This window comes from Drosophila innubila (genome assembly GCF_004354385.1).
Source record: "Drosophila innubila isolate TH190305 chromosome 3R unlocalized genomic scaffold, UK_Dinn_1.0 2_E_3R, whole genome shotgun sequence".
NCBI lineage: Eukaryota > Metazoa > Arthropoda > Insecta > Diptera > Drosophilidae > Drosophila > Drosophila innubila.
Genome location: NW_022995380.1, coordinates 1,405,304 through 1,431,806, shown reverse-complemented (window position 1 = coordinate 1,431,806; position 26,503 = coordinate 1,405,304).

The window sequence follows — 26,503 nt, the reverse complement described above, 5'->3', positions numbered from 1 at the left end:
TCTCACTCTCACTCTCACTCTCTTTATCCCTCTGTCTTTACAATCTGCTTTTCTGTAAGAAACATCTTCTATTGTCTATGGCATACAATTAAGACTATTTAATTGTTAAGTTATGCAACTACAACAACAGCTACACCTGATGAGCTTTGCATTTAATTTAGTTATTGCAACACATTTAAAAATACTTATTTATCATTTGCTTTTACTTTTGCTTTGTCTTTTTCTTCAACTTCGACTTGTTCTTGGGCTGTCCGAGCCAACCCGTCGAACACGCAATGCTTCTTATTATTTCATCATTTTACGCTACTCTGCACTTCATCAAATGCTTAATTTCACTTTGCGCTACTAATTGTCATTTCACTGTTATTGTTTCAACATTTTTTAAGAGCTTTTGCGTAACAGTTGCTTCTTCAGCTTCAACAAACTTCAGCAGCTGCTGTTCCTTTTGGACAATCCGCCTGGGGGCGACGCTTTCAACGCAGCTGTAATTGAAATAAAATGTTTCAAATCAAATATTATTCTAATTATCCACAAAGAAAATAATGGCAAAAACTTTTGTTGCCCCATTCTAGCATGTCAGCCAACCAAGAACGCGCCCAGAACCAGGACTGAAACTGCCACGAGCCAGGTGCGCATCTTTTTACATAGTTTCATGTACTCTTTGTATGTAGTTTCTTGTCACTTGAAATTCTGTATGACATGGCATATCTTGTGCTTGAACTGTTGGCCAGCTCTGTGTTAACTGTAATTAAGCTCTGACAATTTGAGCATACTATGGCAAATTTCTTTAAACTGTCTGCATATATTCTCAAGATGATTCACATATTGTGCTTCACGCTAGTGACGAAAGCAGCACAAAGGGTGCGAAAGCCGACTAACAATATACTATATACAAGAAGAATGGCAAACTTGCTACGACTGTTCAAAACCATATAAATCAGGGTGCATAAATAGATAAAAGGGGTCTCCCAAATTCGGAATCTACGGTCAATTCTAAGATGTTTTTACCAAGAAACCATAGTTCTAAAATTCCTGGCCCCCGTTTTTAGACCCCGTACTTAAAAAAACTACAGGGGTCTATTGGGTTTGATTTAACGAATATGTGCGTAACAGGCAGAAGGAGGCGTGGCAGACCCTATAAAGAGACTATAAAGGACCGATCGGGCTAAAATCAAGTCTTAGTATGAAAAGCTTTTTAGTTTTATGAGATATCGTAACCAAACCTATATAATATAAATATTTTTTAGTTTTTTCCATTGTAAGTTTTTGCCATAGTAAGTACGGGGTACGGCCGACTATTTTGAGTTGAAAAATGCATTTTTTGGAAACTTTTAGCAGGTTATTATTAGCATATCTTTAGTGTTTTTAGTCTGATCCTGAAAAGAATGGTATCAAAACTCTTGTTATGACCAGCGCAAGCAAAATTTCACAGAATCAAAAGATTAATTGACCTTAAAACATAATTTTTGCACATGTTAGTTAGTCAATCAGTTTGTCAAGAATCAGTTTTGATAGATTATACATTTTATTCACATACATTATTTTGCAAAGAACAATCTTATCTATTTCTTTTTTAAATTTTTTAATTTTTAGATTTTATATAACATGTATATAAATATATATATATATATTTTTTGGTAAAGCAGTTTGTATGTTTGTATTTGTTTGTATGTAGTTGTAATTATAATATTATAATTTTTATTCAAAGGATTGCTCTAACTTTTACGAAGATGCCGTTAAAATTAAAAGACGATTTCAAATAACAATATTTGTATGAGTCTCAATAGTGTTTGTTTACTTCTTTTTGTATTCATCTCACGTTGACTGTACTTGTATTAGCCGACAATTACTTAGCCGTTTACAAAAGGCCATTCTGAAAGAAAAATAAAATTGAATTTTCGCACACTTTACGACTCTATCGTTGTCGTTTTGCACTTACAGCAAATTAAAAAATTCGCACATACTCAGACACGCCTTAGTCATGGCAATGGCATGCGAAATATGCCATTAAGTTTAATTCAATTACAATTTCATATAAGAATATTTTGAAGGCGCATCTTCAGTTGGTTGCGGGCTCGAACCCGGAGCAAGTCTTGGGCCATTCAATTGAATTCAATTTGCCATTAACCCATTATGGTTGAGCGCGCAATAATAAGCGATGGCAATGAGGTGAGGGGCGTGGCATATATGGGACGAATATGCAATAACACATAAAATGCTTTTTTGTGTTGCCAGAAACTTGGCCAACTATTCAATACTAATACACGCCCGCACGGATACACACAAAGCGGTCCTTTGAGCGCTTCGCTTCGCGTCATGTCGTTGTCATCAGGCAGGCAGGTGCCTGCTGGGGGAAATTGCCAGAGACGAAGCGGCAGCAGCAGCAGTAACAGTAACAGTAACAACAACAACTAAGCAGCAGCAACAACAACAGTGAAGATCGTGAAAGGTGTGACGCGTATTAAAAAGGGGAGAGGTAGTGCAGAATTTTTCAATTTTCCAGCTTTTGTGTGTCAATAAACGTTCAATTCACGAGCATCCGCAAAGTGCCTACAACTGCCAAAGCACACACTTGCACACACACCCCCCCACACACACACACACAGACACCCACACAGATATATTCAGTGCTGCAGCCATATACTCGTATATGTTCTCGTACACAGTTTTTGCCCGCTAACGTTGCTTTATAATCATTGCATCATCTCAGCGCCATGCCAGCAGAAGCAACCACCAACAATGCCAACAAAAAGCAGCATCGTTAGTGGCTTTGCCCTATTTATATTTTTTTTCTTTTGCTTGACATTCGTAGGGGCTTCTCTCTTCCATAATCCTTTTTTGCCAACGCCATGCTAACCTTGGTACTGTGCACATCCTTGCCACTTTGAAGGCGTCACTGTGGAAGGTGCTTAATAAGCTGTTTTCAAGCCGTGAGGTGTGAGGTGTGAGGCTAAATACAAATTGACACAGGAATTGCTGCATTGCAGGCCTTGTTGCACTTTTGTCATCGTTCCTGTCACCGTCACGGATGGTCAGCATCAACTCCTCAGCATTCGCCTTCAAAGCAATACAAAAGTTAATCAATGTTTGCCTTTGTAGCTCGTGTTTTGCTTCAATGTATCAGTCTGACTGTACTCGATATACCTTTTACAGTTGGGTGTCAATTTGTTTGATCTCCATACCGCATTAAAAATCTCTAGACATTGTTAAAAGAACTTCATTTGAAAACAACAGTTTAAACTTTTAAAATATCCGAGCTGTTTCGAAGTCACTAATGTTTACTATTATGATTTATAAAAGTAATAATTAAATTTAAAATGTATTTTATTTAATTTCTTAAAATTTAAAAAAAAAAAATACTTACATCGAATTCAATAAATTAAACATTATGATCTACATAATTACCCACAATTATTTTGATAATTGAATACATTGGCTGCATGCATTGTTTCAGATGTATCAAATATTTGATTACTTTTTAGATTTTTAAAAGATACGTTAATCTTAATATTAGAAATACAACTTTCATATAAGCTAAAATTATTTCGGAAAGCTAGCATTTTTTCCGTATTTAGCAAACGTTAGCACTTTTAAATAAAACTACCTGTACTTTTTTTAAGTACAGGGTATAATGACATTAAAGGCAGGTTCTACAAATTTTTAACATATTACAATTTTATTTAGAATGTTAATAATTTGCTAGCCATGAGTGTGGTGCCTTGAGACATCCCAACCAATCTGACAGAATATGAATCTGGGTTGGTTTTATACATAAAAACTAGTGATGTGAAAATACATCGATAATCGCTACCGCGAAAATCGAGTACTTTAACTCAATCATTTTGTTTACGATCTATCGACTTGATTAAATCGATTTCCATGAAAACATCGACAACTCACAAAAGTTTGTTTATCGTACTTTATTTGCAGAACTTAATGATGTACATTCAAAATTTTATTTGAAATTAAGCAAAAAAAAAATATTATAATACAAATAGGGCGATTTAATAGGAATTCAGCCTTCAATATAAATTTGAAGACTAAACTAGTTTATTGTATATCGTTATAGTTATCGTTTATAGTTTACTATCGTTATTTTTTCCCGATATATCGACAACTCGATGATTTTTTAGGGCGATTTTCTATTTTGATATTCAACTCGATCTAAAATTTGGATTTACATCACTAATAAAAACATATCCGTTATTTTGTTAAAAAAAATTTTTAACATTAAAACAAACTTTTTTCGTCCAAGAGCTCATCTCTATTCCGATTGTTGGGTGGGTATGATATAGTAGACCGATCCGGATAATATTTTAGTATCCCTTTTATAGTGCGACAGACAACAATTTCCGATGTGATGAAATATAGAATACGAACGATAGATAACATGTTTATATTTCAATTTATTTAAACGAGCTTTGGTAATTTAGTATTGGAAATTTTAGATGCTCTTTGCCAAATTTGCAGTCTCTGCAGTCTCAATGAATGCCATTGGGGTCTCCATTGCATTTTCCATTTTCAGAATATTCCTTTTACCCTTTATGACATGAATCGAGGACGCAGGGAATGAAAAAAAACAACAGTGCACTTTTGTGCGCAATACGTGGTACTCAACTTCCGCTTTGAATAAAATGAAACAATAATTTTGTTTTGTATCTGCTGGAAAGCAAAGCTCAGCTTGGGTAGTATTGCATTTGATCCTCGCTGACATATCAATCAGGATTTAACAAGTAAATTTATGCACTTGAGTTACAAACACAAGCAGCACACACACGCACACAGAGATACATACATACACATACGTAAGTAGCTACCTCGCTCATGGCGTATGCTGCATTTTGAATTGTGTTTTGCATATTTGAATAGTTTTTATTTACTTGAACTCACAATTGCACTTTTGCCATTACTTTGGCTATTACACTGACGCTTTTAACGACAATATAGCTAGCGTTTGCAAGTGTGAGAGTGTGTGTGTGTGGGTGCGGGAGTGTGTGTGCTTTCATTATTTATGCATAGGTGGGTGGCATTCACAACACAGCTCTGTCTTGAGTGCGTAGCTTTCGTTTGCATATTTAAGGAAAAACAGAGAGACCTCGTCCTGTTGTCTTTCTGTAAGTGCGATGAGCATGTGAGGTGTGAGTGTGCTTGGCAATATTATAGTTAATGCCATTTATCCTCCTTTTGCATGCAACAAAGAGTTAACACAGCAACATTTGCAGCACAGAAATACATATACAACACTCGTACTACATGCCACTACGTATACGTAATGCAATTTTAATATGTTTTGTGTTGCATTGCCTTTATCTATTATTTACACTTTACACACACATTGTGAAAATATTATTTTAGTTTAACTTTTTTGGCCCGTCCTTAAATTGAATAATGCAATAAAATCTGTTGACCGAACATACATACATAGACTTACACATTTATTAGTCTGCACAGAGGTCATAACTCAGTAGACCCGCTAATTGCAAACTATGGCAAACTAAAGCTAAACTTTTTTAATTAAATGCTGCAGCCAGAAACGTTAACAAACATCCCGGCTATAGGTTGCCACAAATCTTGGTTAATGTCAGCTGACACTTGCCACAGTCTTGACAAATACCCAGCAGCTTTTTGCCCCAGCACTTTACATTTTCTAAGCAATTTATATGAGTAGCCGCCTGCACTTGGCCGTTATCTTGCGTAATTACGCTTTTGCTCCAAGAGGTGAAAAAATTGTTTATTGTTGCTGCAGCGGCCACAGCAGCGGCCATAGAAGCAGCAAAAAGTTAATTGAGTTTACTTTGGCTAAGAGTAAAAACGTTGACAAAGTTGTAAAATTACAGTACGTGGCAACGTTGCAACTCTGCCCCATTGCATCAGTCCCCAGCACTGCAGGAGCACAAAACTCTGTTAATTTATATGAAAAATAGCATACAAAGCGGCTCTTAAGCCTCAACTCATCCCCTCTGTTCGTTCGATTCAATTTTCATTTAGAGAAAAAAATTTTCCCGCAAATTGGTTTGGCCCTGCCCCCATTTTAATGATATTGAAACTCTGAATATTTGCTGGTTGTTGGTTGTTTGATGGGCCCCACTGAAACTGTTACTGCAGCTGCCACTTCCAGAGGGGAAGAATAATCGAACTACAGTAGCAAAATAATTAAAATGTTATAAGGAAACCTTTGACAGCCCGAACACCTGCCTATCCCACGTTCCTACAAATACCACAACCACTTGATGTTTCAGTTAATTGCGGTTTGCGTTTGTGGACCTTGAGGGCCATTTACCGTTTGCCATTGACGTTGCATTATTCGCAAAAAAATGGTTACCATTTTCCATACCATATAGCAGAAGGTATGCATATTAATTTTGGCAATCAAAATAAAAAAAAAAAAAGTGAAAATATAGGAGGCGAATTCATTTAACGAAATAAAACTTAGCTTCTGGCCTTTTAGCTATTTAAACATTCAACAAATTTTAATTATTTTAAAATGTTTAAAATGTACAAATTAGTATAAAAGGGTAGGATAAAAGAACATAATTTGTGTATTTCATATATTCCAGCAATCATATATACAAGGGTAAGAAATCCTTTGTAAACTTTCAATTGCATCCCATTCTGGTTTTGTAAATTTGAATAACGCAAAACCATTCTGGTTTTGTAAATTTGTGTAATGAAAAATCATTAATATTACAAGTTACAAAATTTGATCATCGTATGAGAACTAGAATTCGCTTACAAGTCTGTGATTATTGTGAAGAATTTTTGGAAAGGCTTTAAAGCTTAAGCTATTGGAATGAGAAAACTGGTCGTAAATATTAAAATTTTTATTTTCTACATATAATTTTCATTCTCAAAATTATCAATTACCAAATACTTTTTATATTCAGCAGATGTTGGTGAATAGCTACATTGGAAAATGATGCTCAAACCAAAACTAACAACAATGGCATTTACTTAACCAGGAGGAGTATTTGATACGTAAATACCCTGTACGCGCGTATTTAAAAATAATGATATTTGAAACTACTATACTGTTACATTTTTTTATAGAGCTTTTTTATTATGAGCAAAAACATCATTTTATTATTTTAATTTAATTGATTTTTAACGGGGAATAATGCCGGAATCCTTAAGCGAAACTAACCTTTTTATTTTTAATATGCAAATATTTCTATACACTATATCATTAAGTTTTTTAACTTAACGTTTAAACAAACAATGAAAAAATTAAAATCTATTTATTTAGTGTCAACTAAGAACAAATTAGAAAAATTTTTAAATATTAACAATTAAAAACGAAACTACTACTATTTTTATTACCCATTTGTAAAGGGTATAAAATTGATTTTACAGAGGCCCCAAGCTAGTTTTAATATGAAGTAAGCTGCTACCAAATTTCGTTTCGTAGACATTGAAAAATGAAAAATCCTTTCTAAGCGCCTTTTCATATTTTCGTTTTCCCAAAATATGCAATTGATTGCACATTACATGTTACGCATTGCTACTGCCTGCTTCATATCAATTGGATGAAATACGTAAAATGCGCTTTCAATAAGAAGCATAAGGAAGTCAAGTATGGGTAACAGGTAGAAATGCTGAATGCAAACAGAATATTCGCTATACATTCATTTGAATTCATCTTGGCCCTGGCTCTGCCCTGTGGCAATGATATGGGATGGTGTGTGTTTCAGCAGTTCGAGGGTTTCCTGCGGTGCAATACGGATCGCTTTGATGACGCACAACGGGTAATAGTCTTTGTGCTGTTGTTGATAGTTGGTTGTCTGAATTAAGTTTTAATGAATAGAAGGGCTTGAGAGATTCAATTAAATGCAAAATGCAGCAAATATTGGTATTTCGATTGTTTGTTTTATTATATTATCTTTTTTTAAAGCATAACAATTTGAAATTTTAGTATTTTTTTACTCTTATTTATTTTTTTATAAATATAAATAAATTTTATTCAGCAGTTCGAGGGCTTCCTGCGGTGCAATACGGATCGCTTTGATGACGCACAACGGGTAATGGACTTTGTGCTGTTGTTGATAGTTGTTTGTCTGAATTAAGTTTTAATGAATAGAAGGGCTTGAGAGATTCAATTAAATGCAAAATGCAGAAAATATTGGTATTTTGATTGTTTGTTTTATTCTATTATCATTTTTTATAGCATAACATTTTGAAATTGTAGTATATTTTTTTACTCTTATTTTTTTTTTATAAATATAAATAAAATTTATTTACTTTTCAAAAGCATCACTGCGAACTGCAGTTCTAGCTATAGCAGCTAGCAATATATACAGCTATTTTGGAAAATTTGCTACGACTGTCCGATCAGATCGAGTTAAATACCGATCGAAAGGCTTAGTCCTAATTAACAAAATGGCATACTTAAACTTTTTCTAACTCACCTAGGTCTTGAGAAAAGGGGGTGTAAGTGGGAGGGGCAAAATTAAAATGATTGAAGCTAATGAGGCTGTTGGGGCGTTTTGGTAAAATTTTTTATTTTTAAAAAATTCTCAATCACCCAAATCCGACCACTGGTTCAAAAGATAAGTATTATTGAAATTTTTGGTGGACTTCTCAAAATGAAAGAAAAGTCAGTTTGTTTGTTTGTCTGTCTGTTTGTATCAAAGCGCTTAAAAAGCTTAGATTTAATTATGGATATTTATTCCATTTCGAAAATCTAGAAATGTTTGTTCTACGAATTTTTGAAAAAAACGCTAGTTTAGCGGGTAATCGCAAAATCCCGTTAAAATTTAAACACCAACAGTTTCCAAGCCATAGAAGTTACAGATATGTCCTATATAGTATATCGTTGGAAAGGTATTTTGAAGGGCTTTGGAGCGTACCTTTCAATTTTTTTGAAATAAAGCTTTTAAGATTACATTTTGGCGTTTTATGACAAATCAGCTCTAACGACTTTTATTTATTTAAAATATGTTATAAAACGTAAAATTTCGAGTATAACTTTTGGCAGATGGGCTTAAAAGATAATACCTGTTAGCCGAATATATACATTTTTCGGTCGGTCGAAAATCACGTTTTAGTACGAAAAACATTTTTGTTTTTTGGGATATCTAAACCAATCTGGCAGATAATACAACTAAGTTAGTCTTATACAGCCTGACAAAAATTGGATCGAATCGGCATAGCTGACATAGCAACGATCGGTCAAAAATCACGTTTTAGTACTATTTTTTTTTTTTTTTTTTTGAGATATCTTAACTAATCTGACAGATAATGCATCTAAGCCAGTCTTATACATGGTGACCAAAATTAGTTCATATTAGTTGTACGAAAACTTTTTTGTTTTTTGAGACATCTAACCATTCTGACAGATAATGCATTTAAGTTGATCTTAAGCATCCTGATCCAATTTTTTTCAAATCAGTTCATTGTATCATATAGCTGACATATGAAAGATCGGTCGAAAATCACGTTTAAGTACGAAAAACATTTTTGTTTTTTTAATGTGCGCTAAAGTTGGTCTCATGCATCCCGACCAATCTTTATGAAAATCGGTTCTCTATATCATAAAGCTGTCATTGGAATAATCGGCTTATGATTTAGTGCCTGAAGCTTGGGCGTGCCAAAAGGCTTCTAAAAGTCAGAGAGCATGGTATCCTGCTTTGATGTAATTGTGAATTGATTTTTAAATTTGGAGTAAGCATTTTTATATCCATTTTTCAAAGTATCAATGTCAGAAGCATATGAATTTCAAAAATTTCTGATATCTTCCAAAAAAAAAAAACTTCTACGCGGTAGAAAGTAATTTTTTTTTAAATTTATATATTTTGTTTTAAATGTATAAATTAAACTGAATATTGTTCGTCACAAAATTGGATATCAGAAATTTCGGGGCATGGAAAGACTTTCGTCATTAGACATTTATCGCGTAAAGGTTTTTATTATACGATTTAAATATCTAAAATTTTTATTTATATATTTATATTTACTTACCAAATGTTTCAATAATTTTCTTAAAAGTTCTTTTGATCAGACATACTGACTGGTTGATGTACAGTGGCTCTCAGCTTATCTTTTAATGGAACAGAGAAATAAATATAATTAAAACGCAGATTTGTTCAATAATTTTTAAATTTGAACAAAATATTTAAATTTTGTTTTTTATTTGAATATTTGAATTAAGCAATAAAAACATAATATAGGTTAAATTAAGTGGGTCAAATAAGCTGAGAGCCACAGTATGTGTAGGACATGGAAGCAACAAGAACAACAACATCAATGATAACAATAATAATAATAATAATAATGATAATAACAACAACATTGTCTAAATCTGAGCAACAGTCACGTAAATCCAGAAAATCCTTTGTCACACAAAGTTGCCACTGCCATTTTTAGATACCTTTATATATGTACATGTGTGTGTTTGTTTGTGTTTACCTATTTCTTTGCAGTGCTTAGTGTTATTGTTGCTGCTATGTGTGTGTGTTTGCTTTTGCTTGGGTATTGTGTTTGTTATTGGTTGCCAGTTTTAAGATTTTCTTTTTATGACACTTTTACTTAGTTGCTGCCTTGAATAACATTGACATCTGATTGTTTTACTTTGCTCAATTTGATTATTGTTGTTGCTGTAATGGATATTGCTCAAGAAGCCATGGAGTAATTTATGTAGCGAGAAGCACTACGGACACTTGGTCGACACTCAGCTGAGATAAAGAGGATAACAAATTGCGCTCATGCAACAGATTTCCATACCAAAACGGTAAGACACACAACGCACACACAGACAAACACACACACACACATTTATTCTCTCTCAGACAGCTGAGCAGCAGTCACAGTTAGAAGGAGAGAAACATCGAGATAGAGAGAGCGAAAGTGTGACTTATAGAGCATGCGCAAATACAAAGACATGAAAACATTGATATTTATTCATGTCCACACATATGCAAAAACCACCTTTATGAATGTTTTATTAAAACACAAAGTACATAGATTACAAATAATAGCTACTTCAATTGTCAGTTTTTGGCTCCACAACTTTGTCACTTTCAAATCCGTACAATGCCGCCAACAGCTGTTGCCTGTTGTCGTTGTTGTTGACTGGCGCAGGCTCTCACCAACGAAGGACAATATTCACCACAGCAGACGGCTGAGAAATCAGCGAGTGTGCGCTACGCTCACAGCCTGTGGGCAACTCTCGCTGTGAGTTGGGTTTAGTAACGAATAGTCAAGGTGCGAACAAATCAACGCGGTTTGCACGCTGCACGCTGCGTGCCATTGAAATTAATTCTAAAAAATTACCAAATCCAACGTTAAATGTGCAAAATTGTTACGATCGAAGGACTTCAAGTGAATGACACCCAAGTGCATTGGCCAAATTCATATTGTTAAGCCGTAACAGCTGTGTACGTGCACTGCAAATTACGGCATCGGCCAGGACATACGCCAGGAACGCGTTCAACGCCACACTCTTTTGCCAAAGGTGTGCGAGTGTGTGTGTGTGTGTGCGTGTGTGAGTGTACATGTATTTGTATTTGCTCTGTGTGAGTGAGAGCACGCGAGAGGCATACGCATTGGTATTGGTGCAACCGACAACGTGCTACATGGCGCGTGGCACAACGCATTTGAGCTGTTAAATAAATAATTTCATTATTGAGTCAAACTATAAACAACAACACCGACAACAGCCACAACAACACCACCAACGACAACGACAACGACAACGTGTTATTTAGTAATAATAAGTAAAGCGGCAAATTGGTCGAGCGTACGTTAATTGAACAAACGGAAATCCCCCGACAACAACTAGCAAAAGTTTACTTACCCCCCCTCATCACTTAAGCGCGATATTACTCATACGCCGCCGCGGCCGCGCTGTCGAAATGTTAGCATGTGGCGTCGTCGCCGTCGACGACGTCATCGTTGTTGTAACGGTTTAGTGGCGCCACCAAATGCGAGCGCATGCATAATTTAGCATTTATCATGATGATACTCCTGTGCAAATATGCAAATGCAGTTAACGCCACCAACTGAACTTAATTACTCAACTCAATTTTAACTAAATGCGCCCAAAACTGTGCTACAATAATAAGAAAAGTAAATGAAATAATAATAAAAGACTTTTCGCAAGCAACTCAAATGGACTGTTGTTGTGATTCTACTGCCTGTTATTGTTGTTGTTGTCTCTCTCAGTCCGCAACATTGACTGACTCATATGCATTCAAGGCTGTAAGTCATTGCCGCTTATCTGTGTGTGTGCAGCAGTGAGCTAAAATTTCATACTAACAACGCAGCCAAGTGCCACTTGGAAGGTAACAACAGCAACGCTAACGCTAACGGCAGCGGCAACAGCCACAGCAACGCGCACGTGCAACGTGCGTTGGCAGTGCCACAAGAAAAGTGAAAACACTCGAAAGTGACTTTTCAGCACGTCAAGCAGACTAGTGAAGCGTTGTCGTCATTCGTAACGACGCGACGCCTACGATATCCTTACACGGCCAACAACATTGCCAGCAATCGGAGCGACTGCCCACAATCGTCCTATCCCCGCCCCCCGCTCCGCCCCACCCCGCCCCGCCCTGCCTCCATCAGAGAGCCATCGAAGAGAAAGCAGTCAAGCGTGGAAAAAAACATTTGAACCACCCACCTGACCCACAAGCTCTGTTCACCGACAACACACGTGCAGCTCCTCGCTAGGAACACGAGCCACAAGCCACAACAACAGCAGCAGCAAGAACTACAACAACAACAACAGCAACAACATCTGCAACAACAACAATCCGCATACTGCGAGCAAAACAAAGAGGTGAGCATGAGTTATACCGAGTCATTCAGCTGTTTGCCAAGCATATTGAACTATGGCTATGCATAACTGTATGCAGTACAGTTAGTGCGAAAATTTAACGTCTGCACCATGGCTTGCCTACATACATATACATATAAGCTAATGCCAAGTGACTGGCGCTCTAATTAACAGACTGTGCCTTTATTAAGTACATGTACACCTAAAATAAAGATTTGACAGTACAGGTTAAATATAGCATAGATATTTTATTTTAATTTTATTATTTATACGAAATATTCTATATATATATTTATTTAAAATTTATAAACAGAAGGAAAACTTGTTTTTATTAGGAAAAAATTATTGTAGTATTGTCGATTAAAGCAAAAATATTGTAAATAAATTATTTTATTTTTTTATATATTCATTTATTCTATATACACTAGCGTACATTTAGATAATAATTCATATTCAAATATAATTTAAATCAGACCATTTGTAGTAAACTTTTATTTTACTTGTTTATATTTTTGTACCATTTATATTTTTATGAAAAATTAAATATTTATACCCGTCACTTAAAAAATAAGTAAAATGGTATATTTTGTACGTTGGAGTGTATGTAACAGGGAGAAGGAGGCATCTCCGACCCCATAAACTATATATATTCTTAGCGTAACCAAATTTGGCACAATTTGGCAAAAAACCATTACACCCACAGTTTTTAAGTTAATAAATTTTTTGTGGTTATTAACGTAATAAGTAACACGTATCCTATGGTCGGGATCTCGACTATCGCCTTTCCTACTAGTTTGCTTATAAGTTTGTACCATTCATATATTTATGAAAAATTAAATATTTTTGGTTGTGTTAATTATTAAAACTAAATAAACAAAAAGTATATAAATTTTTGAAGAGTCATAATTTTATGACTCAGTGTCAGCATACTTATAGTTATAATAAAATAGAAAATAGAAAGAAAATAGAAGGTGTACAGAGCTTGTTGTACTTGAGTGTAAGCTCCATTAGCCAAGGCAACTTTCCATTTGTGTGCGTTGGCGTGAATGCTCATGTCCGTGTCCTACTATTCATTTCCGTTTCCGAGTGCTACATCCGGTCGCCCATTGTTATGCTAGTTGCTCGGCCGTTGGGATCTATCTTCATTATATGGGTTCAGTTTTCTGAAGCCTTGCGGTTACTTGCACTTGCCAACAGCAGCGACAGCAGCGACATCTCTAGGGAAGACGGAGTAGGCGTGGGAGGAGTTGATGGAAGAGGAGGAGAAGAGAAGAGGGAGGCATCCGCTGAGGCAGCACTCGTGGCATTTCTTCAGCTTCACTTCACTCGAGATGCGTCTTGTGGCCAAGCTGACTGGCTGACTGGCTGACTGGATGGCAGGCAGGCTACCCAAATGTCATGTCTTGCTGTCAAATCAAATCAACTGTCGTGGTTGGAGGCTGTCTGCCTCGCTGGCTTGCCAGTCAACGACCACTTGTTAGTCTGTAATTTACGCTCGCATACTCAACCAAATATAACCAACCCCAAACACACCAACACACTCACATAGAAAGAGAGACTTTCACACACTCATACACAAACACATGCGTCAAAGACAGACACAGTCACTGAGGCACAAAGCGCTTACGCTTTTTGCTTGGCTGCCATCCCAGCAGCTGGAACTGCTCTTCTCCAGCTTTATCTTCTTTCTCTTCTCTTCCTCACTGTTGCTTGTCGTGGCTTCTCTTTGCCTCAGTCATTCAAGTCGCATAGCTTGCGTTATTATTATTATTATTCTTCTTTCCCCCTTTTCTTCCGCATTTTCGTTGCTTTGTTGTTGTACAAAATTCAACGAGTTTTGTGGATTTCTTTGTTTTGATGTCGTGACTTTCGCTCTCCGTGTGCTCAACAATTTTGCCAGCCCCATTTGGGAAACTCACCACAGCTAACAGCCAACAGCTTACAGTTCACTTCAGTTCAGTTGAGTTCAGCTCAGTTCGTATTGCAAGATTGCATGGCACAAATTCAATTTTGATTTTAAGCTTGAACGTTTTGATAATGTGTCATGCAGCTGTAGCCACTGCTAATGGCATGTCCCTTCACCCTTCTCATCCCTTCCACTGTTCAATATTAGCATTTTTTATGTATGTGTGTGATTAGTGTGTCATTGTGTGCACGTGACTGCAATTCGAATTTTCTTTGGCATTTATGTTGAAAGTGGTTCTTACAGTTTTTAGCAGCTCATTGTCAAACAATTCTAATGACAATTTCATCTCATCAAGCAATTCAATCAAATAGAGAAAGAGAGAGAGAGAGAGAGAGAGAGAGAGAGAGACGGAATGGAAACTTAAATAGTTTATGAGTTCAACTGTCAATTTCAGTTTATAAATCTCTGAAAATATTTGTATTTATCAAGGCTGCTTACCACAAAATTTTAGCAAGCTCGCAAACTAGTTTATGTTCCTCCTAAACTCAAGGCGTGAGTTCGAGCCTTGGTTGAATTTCGTGCAAAAGAAAATAATTTTATTGTATAGTATATAAATTAAAAAAAAAAAAAATTCAAAAAAAAATTAATTTAATAAAAGTCTAGTTATTTTATGATTTTTATGTTATAATCTAATTTAAATTAACTTTGTTTACGCGCCATTGAATTCACTTCACTTCTCGATAAGCACTAAATTATAGCGATGTAAAAATACATCGAAATATCGACAATTCGATTTTCACGAAAGCGATTATCGAGTACTTTAACTCGATCATTTTTTTAAAGAAGTATCGAGTTGATTAAAGCGATTTCCCAGAAAAATTAACAACTCATTGGGTTTGGTTCTTCATAGTTAATTTTCAGAATTAATTTTAATTGTTCCAAATTTTAATGAAAGACCACAATAAATGATCTAAAAAACTGTCAAAGTTTGAATTTTGCATTAAAACTATACTAAAAAAATAAGATGTGTAATAAAAGTACTCGTATCTTTTGTGATTACAAAAATTATTTTTGAGAAAACTCGATATTTGCAATACTATCTACTATTTTCCGATATATCGACAACTTGATCCTTATTTTTGGCGATTTTTTATTTCGATATAGAACTGGATTTAATGTTTGGATTTACAACACTACCAAATTACAAGAAAAGTTTTGATTGTAGATCATTTGCCTCTGCAAACAAACTCCAGTGAGTTTTGAATTTTTTTCGGGTTCTCGGAGATTCGGTTCATGATCCGGTTCAAATTGCTTAAAAATTTAGGTAAATAAACAATACTATTAAAATTATAGTTCATTTAAGAATTAAAAATCTTATTCAAAAAAATAAAATACAAAAAGAAAGATATATAACAAAAAATATAATAAAAAATTTTATTTTATTTTTGTTTCCTCTTTTATTCTTTCTCATTTTGGTTTCGTTAGTCACTAAACAGTGCACATGGAAATTCAACGAAATGCGATGGAAGTCGTCGCCAACTATTCAAAAAGAAGTCCTTGTCAAGAACATGCCACATGGTGGCATAGGCCAAAGTGCGCCATGCCGAGTGCAAAATTAATATCGATGCTTGCAAGAATCTCATGCGTTTGAGCCCATTGTGTTACGTCTCGGCGCCTACAAAATGGCCAACACAGCCGCCTGTTGTCTATATTGTTTTTTCCTCACATTCCATGTGCGTGTTTGTGTGTGTGTTTATGAGTGTCTGTTGGTGGCGTCGCCTCCTGTTGCGCCTTATGCTGTCGCGCCTCTGCTACCAATACAAAAATGGCGCGCAACAAGCATTTTATTGTAGTGGCAAGCGCTGTACTGCCACTACTTGCCACGGCTGCTGTCTGTGGCTGTGGCAACTTTAAGTCGAAATGAATTTTATGTGGGTCGAGCAAACGTCTGCCCAAAATAAAAAAAATAAAAAAAAAAGCTTGAAGGGAAGAGAAATATCAGAAAGTTTCACTGCGTTTGTCTGACATTTCAATTGTGGTTTCATTTCAATTCGATTTTGATGACACAGTCAAGACGTCCTCGTCAGGCGTCGGCGCTGTTGCCACAAGCCACAACAACAACAATAACAGCAGTAAAAGCAATAATAACAATACGCTGGTGTCGTTGGTAATATGGTAGCAATTTCGTTATGCTGCAGTTGGCGGCAACAACAATAACAACAGCGACCAACTACAGCAACAACGACGACTTCATTGCAAATTGAGTTAAGTGCCTTGCCACATGCAACGGGGGCTAGCTGGCAAATGGCAGTGCTCATGTTTTAGTTGTTCCTCGCTCCTTGTTGTTGTGTCTCTCTAAGTGGGTCATATTTTTTTGGCGCCAGCGGCACTTGAGTCACAGTGAACTAAGCGCTTTCCTGTCGCTCAACTGGCTGACAGTTGTGCGCTAGCCTTCGGAGTCGGCTTTTCATGTAGCATATCAATAAACTCGGACCAAGGCCGTCCAATGACGTTATTCGAGTACACACAGCAACACAGTTACTTAATTAAATCCCATTGAATGCGCTCAAAAGTCCTGAGAAATATCACAAAGGCGACATCACACATACGAGTACATACAATCAATTGTATACATGTATATACCATATATTGTGTTCAGCACATATACATACGCGTATGTAGTTTAACCCATTTGAAATTACCTGCCGCCGGGTGGTAAGGCCAATAAACTTCCCACCATGGAACCTAATGAGTAATTTAGACGTTAAAAAGGATTACTTGGTTTACTTATAATCGAATTGTTAAACTATTGCTAGTATCATTGGGTGTCTTAAAATATCGTATTATAAAATTTCAATTTAAGCAACTAAAAAAAGGGGTCATAAAATTTAAAATGAATATTTTAAAAATTAAAATTGAAGATAGCTTTGTCTTTTAACAAATTTTATAAATGGAAATTATATATAAAAATAAATTGTCTCAAATAACATTTATTAATTTTAAATATTTTTCTTATTTTTTAGTTGCTCAATAATTTCCTCAAAATAATAATGACTTGTTAAATTGAATATAGTTATTATAATTTGCAAAAACGAAGAAAAAGTTTACGTTAAGAATTAATAACACGAATTAATGTTTATTTAAATCATTTCAAAATAGAAAATTTGATCTCAAAATTAATGAAATTACAATCAAAACATTTATATTGAATTTCAGACGTTTCTGCTAAGAAAATTGTTATTATAAATGATAAAATAATAGATTAATAATGAAAGGTGAAAATAAATATTTTTGCAGGATAAATAGAATTCGCTTGAATTGTTCTGACAGCGACTCCAAATTTTTACACAAATTTGTGGCTTGAGCAAACTTGGGGCAAGTAAATATTCTGTGAATTTGAAATGCAAGTGAAAGTTGGAACAAGGCCTGAATAATTATGTAACATAGAGTCCACTCTTATTGGCAATCGAAAGAGCAAAAATGCAAATGCTGCTTCGCTGACTATGAAAAAGTTTTGCATTTTAAGCCGTTTTTATTGTAGCTCATCCATTGTGCTTCGCTTGCTTGCCACTTTCATTATAATGCGCTGCCTCTGCCGCTGTCGTAGTTGCTGTTGCTCATGATGAGCGCCCGCTGCGTTTTAGTATTTTGGCGCAAAATTCCAGCAGCAGCAACATCCATATCCATTCATGACGCCCCAGTTGTGTGGCGCCTCCTGCTAGGGGCAGAGTGTGGGGTTGCACAGGCAGCTGTGTGGCAGTCATCAGCTCATTATATGCAGCAATATGCGTCTTCTCGGCTGCTCAGCTTCCTCAGTGTATTTTGTGAAGCGGCGCAGCAAAGTATGCAACAAATTTGGTTAACTTTGACTAGTGTTAACTTTTTAAACGTCTGTTGTCGTCTTGTCGTCCTATCATTGCTGCTGCTGGCAACTGAAACATATGTTTTTCAAAACAAGTTACTGCCGGGGTAAGTTTTGGCAGACGTCGCAACTTCCCCTCCCTTGTATCTCAATTCTATTGCAAGTAAATTCTATTCTCTGTTGTTGACGTTTGCAAGGAACTGACACGTTTGAAGCCACAATTACCTGTGCCTAATTAATTTGTTGTCAACCGTTTGCTGTGGTTAATAATATTGGCCTTATTTCAATCCAGTATCGAGTTCTATTCGATTTGCTTATATTTGTATTGAAAGCTGAAAATTTATGCATTAATTTATTCATTTTGATACTTATGTTTGTGGCCCCAGATCGAAAAAAAAAACCGAATAACAAATTTTCTTTCTATATTTTTTAAAAATTTTATTCATTTTCAGAACTATTATCTGAGATAAGCTTTTGTTTTCCATCATTACTTGAGATTGCAACAATCTAATTTGAAAACATTATTTACTCTGAAATTTATTTATAGTTTTTAAATTTAAATTAATAGTTTTTTTTTTATTCATTTTCAGAACTATTATCTGAGATAAGCTTTTGTTTTCCATCATTACTTGAGATTGCAACAATCTAATTTGAAAACATTATTTACTCTGAAATTTATTTATAGTTTTTAAATTTAAATTAATAGTTTTTTTACAGGTTTTGTATGATTTTTTTCTTTAAATTTGGGATTTAGTAGAATAAAAAAGTAATGTAAGTTAAAGGATTACATATTATAATATTATTGTTTAAGCCTGCATATATGGTATATATCATTATTATAATCTTAGACTCGTTTTTTCATAATATATAACTGACAGATATAATGAAATTTCATATTTAGTTCAATGACATAAGAAAAATGAAATGTGAGGTTCGTGGCTCTCCGGTTAGATTTACTGACCTGTCCCATAAATAGATTAGAAAAATCTGTTATTTATCTGTCTTGTTAAAAAATCCTTATATGACACTAAAAATGCTTCAGTTAGCATAGCCTCAAATAAAAAAAAATTGATAATAATTTATCTTTTGCCAAGTCATTCAAAACAAACTGTTCCATCTTTTGAAAAGAAACTTAAAAAATTTCTTTGAATAAGTTAAACAAATTACAGCCATAATTTGTAGTTACTATTAAATTGGCCTAAAGGTATGTCTGGGTCGATAATAAGCCTATGGCTGTGTCAGTTGTCCCGTAATGAGTTTAATGAATTTATTAAGTCGCAAGGCGTTATAAACGGGTAGGCAGGTCGACGCACGCGAACGCATTTCAACATCAATCAGTTGCAGTGCGGGTGGTGGTATGGGGGGTAGTAGATTTCGATAAATAAGGATCTGGGAACCTGTCTACGCCAAAGGCCTATCAAAACAGTTCAACAAGGTGGAATGTCAATTGCGGTTTTAAAACTTTTCGTTGTGCGTGTTCGCGCTTTGCCTATTGTGTGGTTGAAAGTTTTCCTTCAACTTGACACTGATGGTCAATAAACTTTCCCCCCGCTGCCCGAATGCCCCTTAAATTGTTGGGGTCGTCGGGGCTAGCTTAACAAAAGGATATTGCACACAATTTCCGTTACGCGAACGGATGTAGTGGTAATCAATTGATTGTTTTATTGTGAATTAATTGTGTGGCATGCACATGAGCATTGCTACGGGTGTACGCTTGTATTTGATTACCCCTACAGACCGACCATCCTCCCTCCATCACCATTCCACCAGTCTATAGCCAACCAATCAGCAGAGCTGCTTGTTCTTGATTGTTATGTTGCTGCTGCCAGCATTGTTTATTGTTTTTACGCAATTGTTTGTCTGTTTGGCCCGAACAGCCTCTGTTGCTGTTGATTTAAAACAACCAAAATGCGAAATGAGTTTTCAAACGGAAATTGAGTTTTTGGTTACCGTTCCCAAAGCCGGTTATTTGTACACTTTTTTTTTTACCTCTGCCCGTACCTGGGTGAAGTTTTCTTACTCAGCTAGAGGCCAAATAGGTTTTTATAAAGTCGGGAGTTGAGAGAGTTACGAGCTGCTGCCACAAACAGCAGTCGAGCATACAATCAGAAGAAGTCTGTAAGAATTCAAAAACTAACCATGAAAAGAATTACAGAGGAAAACACAAATTACAAAAGGGAAACTCTTCTCTTATACTCTGCTGCAAGAAAGGATTGCTTGAATGCTAGTTTGTGTTTATTAGACATTTGGATTTGACCTTTCTATACCAACAATCTTTTCTAACTTATAATGCATTTTGGTTGTTGTTACTTTGAGGACATTGCCAGAGCTCCAATCAAGCATTTATCATAATTATCGTCAAATCTATTGGGCAGCTACTCATGGCCATGTCAGCACTCTCAAAGTGTTCAATAAACATGATTTTTATGAAGCATAAGCCTCAACTAGGCTCAGTTAATAACAAAACAAAAGTTTTCAAAGAACTTTGCTCTGGTTGACTTAATTTTTGGCAATATCCTATGACTATGCTTATGCCCATGATAAATGACAAAATCTTTGTCAACTTTGGCCATAAAACAGACGCACCACCAACACAACCACCAAGCAACAAAGTTAACAAGAAGCTCATCTCATCGCGCGAACGTTTGACATTTTGTTTGTCTATGTATGCGTGTGTGCAGATGTGTGTGTGAGTGACTCACCATCATCATTAACTCATCAATGTCAAAGTTTATCAATGAAGTCCTGTGGCTGCCTAAAGTAAAACAGATTTAGCGTAAAATTAACACAATCTAACGTGGCACGCTGCTTATTGGAAATCAATTTCGTGCCTGCCTGTCAGTCAGTCAGTCTGTCCTACTGTCTTTCTGTCAGTCAGCTGCCAAGCTCTACTGTCACATACTGTCTCATCCTGAAATCATCGTAGCCATCTACACATACACAGTTGTGTCAGTGTATGTGAGCCTGTATTATGCTTAAATCAATTACTATATATGCACAGTTTACCTTATGCGTCTGTCTCAGTCGACAATTTGTTCTTACCTTCTTAATTAAATTTGTCGGTTTATTGCCAAATACGATAATACATAGATTAGCACAACTTTGGTTAGCCCAAAAAAATATTGACTGGCTTGAAAAACCATTTTGAAATAAGGACAAAAGTTGTGTAATAAACAGGGTACATTTTTTCAATTTTTGTCTAGAGCATTTTATACTTATTTGTATACTTATTTGTAGCACTGTTACTATGACTTTGCCACATTCACAGCTTTTATCGTCACGTGCGCATCGCAATGTATGCTATATATTTATTTATTGTATTGTTTTCTTTGCGTTGCATTTACAGTTGCACAAATACAAGCACACACATATACTTACACGCAAATGTGCACAATACATATTCATATATTTAGATATGACACCCAGCTGTTTCGCAACACAATTGTATTTGTCGATCGATTCCTTTAACGTTATGGTTTTACTTGGCGAACTGAAAGCGAAACGTGTTATGCCTTCTGCATTTGTAAGTTTTATATATACATACATATGTGCATATTATATCTGATATATACGACTAACAGTTACGTTTTTATCTTTTTGAATGCTGTTTTAATTTTTTTGGTTTCACTTCGTTACTTTGGGCCTGATTCTGTTTCTGACATAAGAATTGTGGCAATTGTAATTGCATTTAATTGAAATTGAAACGCTTACAGGCAAATTGAAAAGTCAATTGCCAAATGACACCTGCAGAGGTGTATTGACTCTATTGATATGTTGAATGATAATCTTTATTACATTGCATTATAGGCGATTTTTCTATTTGGGCGGCATAAAGTCCAGATTTGATAGTAACCTAATCAAAAAATAGCTTTATTTATTAAAAGAAGATACTTCAGTTAAATAAAAAAATATTATTTTTTTCGGTTGGGCGGCAAACTATTTATTTATCGCAGCTCTGCAAATTCATCTGTTTTTTCACAATATGTGCTTGTGAAATTTGGCGCCCAATGTATAGTGACTTTGAAAATCTAATAAATAATATAATAATAAGATATTCTTGCGGTATTTAAAATGTATTTAGCCATTTCCACTAACGTACGTTCGCACGCTTTTAATGTAAAAAAAATAGGAAACGATCATTTTCCCACCTTTTTTTTGCTATTCAATAGGATTTTGTTAGTTCTATAAAGGATAAAGATCAAGTTTTAATTTCCGTAATAATATCAATAAACCTGTGGTCACTAACGTACGTCAAATAGAAGTCGAATTTGGCTTAATCTAGTAAAATGCAAAAGTCTGCGAAATGAGACGGAATATTCTAAAGCGATTATTGAGTATTTACACAAGAAACTATCTCTGTTGGATTTTTTTAAAATTAAAGACGATTACGATTTTCCATATGTTTTCTGTTGAATTTTTATGAAACATATGAAAACTTATTTAGTCATTAACAAGCTTTATTTATTTAAATTAAAATGTTTTCTTTGCATTTTGATTGATTTTTTGTTGCTGAAAGAGATATTTCGTCAAATACTCGTTATAATACATAACCTTAATTTTTTTTTTAAATAACCGACAAAAATATAGAAAAGCTGTATTTAGTCAATGATGCTGTCGGTATATTCATCCAAGTGAATTAATTAATGTGTAAATTTGTTAAATAAAAAACTTGAAAATGTTTCCGAAATTTCTCAAAATGTGAGTTTTTAATACATTTTTAGATTTTGGCTCTGGTTGACATTTCTGTGGAAATGCCCATATCTAATGCCATAGAAAATATATGAGGGTTGGATTGTTGTTGTTACTATATTTTTTTTATTAAACATCTTACCAAAGAAGTTGTTTTCCGTGTACTATTTTATTTGTGGTGCATAAAGTCCATAGTCTATTTTCAGGGACGGGAAGTTAAAGCGTGGCCCAATTGACAAACTTTTTTTTCAGAAAATCCTGATGAATATAGGTAGTTTTTAAGTCTCTAGCTTTATTTTTATGGTGCACTGATAAAAAAAATGCTTTGTAAAATTAAATATTTGTATTATACATATATTAACTTTTTAAAATCTTTTAATTAATATTAGAATCATTATAAAACAGTTTGATTTAAGCATAATAAGTTAGAGTTTAGAAATTACACAGTAATGATGATAATTTTTGAGTAATTTAAAACGTAGACCATAGACATTTTTTTTGATCGAGAAAACATAAAACTCAAAAAACATGATATAATTATAATTTAAACTTTAAATTTTAATGTCTTAAAGTTGATTAGTTGTTTTCAAAGATATTGTAAATACAAAAAATTTGGTATATTTTAAATTTTTAAAATTTAAAACAATAATTGCAATTGTTCTAAAGCTAATTTTTTAGCTGAAATTATTTTCTGTCCTTGGTACACACTTTAAATCATCTAAAAACGAAAGTGGTGAAAGCCAGTGGTATAAGCATTTGAATCATAATGTCAATAATAAGAATGATGTACACAAGGCCAGGGGCGATTTTAAATAACTTTACGTTTTCAGAAAACTAATGAAAATATCTGTAATTCATTCACATTACAGCTATCAATTTTTTAATTCAAAAATTTTCTTTATCTTTATGGTTTATTTATTTAAAATTGTAGGAAAATATTAAAATAAAAATTTGGCTTTTTCATAAAAGCTAAAAACAGCTACAAATATTTCTAATTACAAAAGAAACTCTACCATTGAAAAGGGGGGTTTGGGTCGTTATGTTGTTTATAGAAATTGTAATATCGTTTTGTTTCATTTGTTTTTAATTAATAAACTTACATGATTTGATTTTTAAAGAATATCTTAGAACCTTTAGTTAGATCTTAATTTGAAAGACATAAAGAATCTTTAAAATTTATGATGGTTATCGGTGGACTGAATTAATTGGTAAGGTTATCAATTGGGCTTTAAATCATTCAAAGTTATCAGAATTAATCTATACGCCGCGGTTTTGTTAAGCTGCTCAATTGCTCGTGTTGAAAATAAATTCATAAATAAAATGCTAATGCGTACATTAATTTTTAATTAAAATATGTGTACAATGTATTCAAACCTGCGCGCACTAATTAGCAATGTTCAATTGTACACATACACACACACACAGAAATATATACAAACTTATGTATATATATATACAAACGGATATCCGCTTATCAGATTAGAAACGGAACGCCATTAACAGCTGTGGCGACATCAGGCGCTGCGTCGACGTAACCGTCATCATGAGGCTCAATAATATTGGGCATAATTGTTTGAATATATCGAGCTGCTTAGACTTAAGCCGCAAATTGGCCAAGACCGTTGTTCGCGGGTGCCAGATGGCCAAGGCTACTTATTAAGGCTGACAACATGATGGCCAAGTCATCCGTTGCCCTAGCAACAGCAATAGCAACGGGAGGGGAGAGTAAAGAAAGGACGCTGATTTCGGCTCTATTGACGTCAGTTTTGTTTTTAACGTTAATTAATTAAATTCATTCAAACTTACATGGCATCAAAGCCAAAATCGAAAAAAAAAAAACTGAATAATACAAGTGAGGCAGCCGTTGAGTAGCGTGCCCCATCATCATCCAGCTTAATTCCCTTTTCCTTGTCCTCTCCCCATCGTTATCCCTTTTGCCCCAAACTTGTAAAGCGTTAATTACCCATTTTTTTGTTGCTGTTGTACGAGCTCGCTTTTGCGTTTTGTGATTTGCGATTTGGCACTCGACTCGTAAACAGAATGGAAAAACTGATTAAAATTTGCTGGCTACTGCTTAGTGAACATTGAACAAATTCCGTGCACGGACTGTAACTTGGACTAGGACTCGTGCTTGCGGTGAAGTGAAGTGTGGTGCTCATATTTCGCTTGTAATTCATTTAAATGAAATGCACTCAACTGCAGTAAATGCGCCCGGGCAGCCGAGGCGATTAGCATGAAATGCGTACTTAATTGGTCTGACGAAACTTGGAGCTTGAAGTGGACGCTTCCAGCTAGTAGCTCTGTTGGGATTAGAATTTCGTGGTCATTGGCCAAAACTCAAAACTGAGTTAGCTAAAACGTCTCCCCACCATCATTATCAGCACTTTGCTTGCTTACTGATGTACTCGACTCGTAGTTTGGTCGCAGAGCTGCTTTAACTTGGCTCTAAGCGCATTATTCGTTAAGTTCTAAAACTGTTTAAACTGTTAAGCTTGATGTTTTGATAAAGGCATGCTTCGGGCTACTTGGCGTATACTTGATCAACCTCTGTGCATTAATCAATTGCATTAATAAATTAACAGGACACTGCCTGTTTGGCCATAACATGCAATGCAGCTTTTGTCTCTATCTCTGTTTGTAATACATACATATCAATTAATTATTTCTGTGCGGTTAATATGAACCATAGCAGCTGCAATAACATCAGCGGCAACTTGACCATGTGTCCCCATGTTGTTGTCTGCCACATTTTAATTACACATTACACATTGTGCGCAATGATCCACAAAAATGGCATACAAAAGTAACATTTTGTTCTCTGTGGTTTAACAAATGTGATAACCACGCTAACTATACGACCAGTACAAAAATACTAAAATACTAAACTTTTGATCGAAGTGTGCATGCTCTGCCAGAGTAAGGTTTTCTTATATAGAAAATTATTTTAATACTTTCAGACAGCTTTTCACTCTTTTCTATCCCATCCTAATCATTAACTATAAATTTAACCAGTTCGTTAAGTGCACCCTAAACATTAAATTATATTTATAAAAATAAATATTAATTACTAATTTGTTTAAATATATTTCTTCTTTTCAGTTCTTTTAGTTAAATCCTTTATATTCCCTTCACTAGTTATTATCAATGTGCTACCAACTTACTTAAAAAATTTATATACCCTCTGTTAGTTTTATAAATAAAATTTATCATGTTTTTAACTGTTACTGACGCTGTGGGCAAACAAAAAGTTTTGTTATTTCATTTAACAAACACTGAGAAA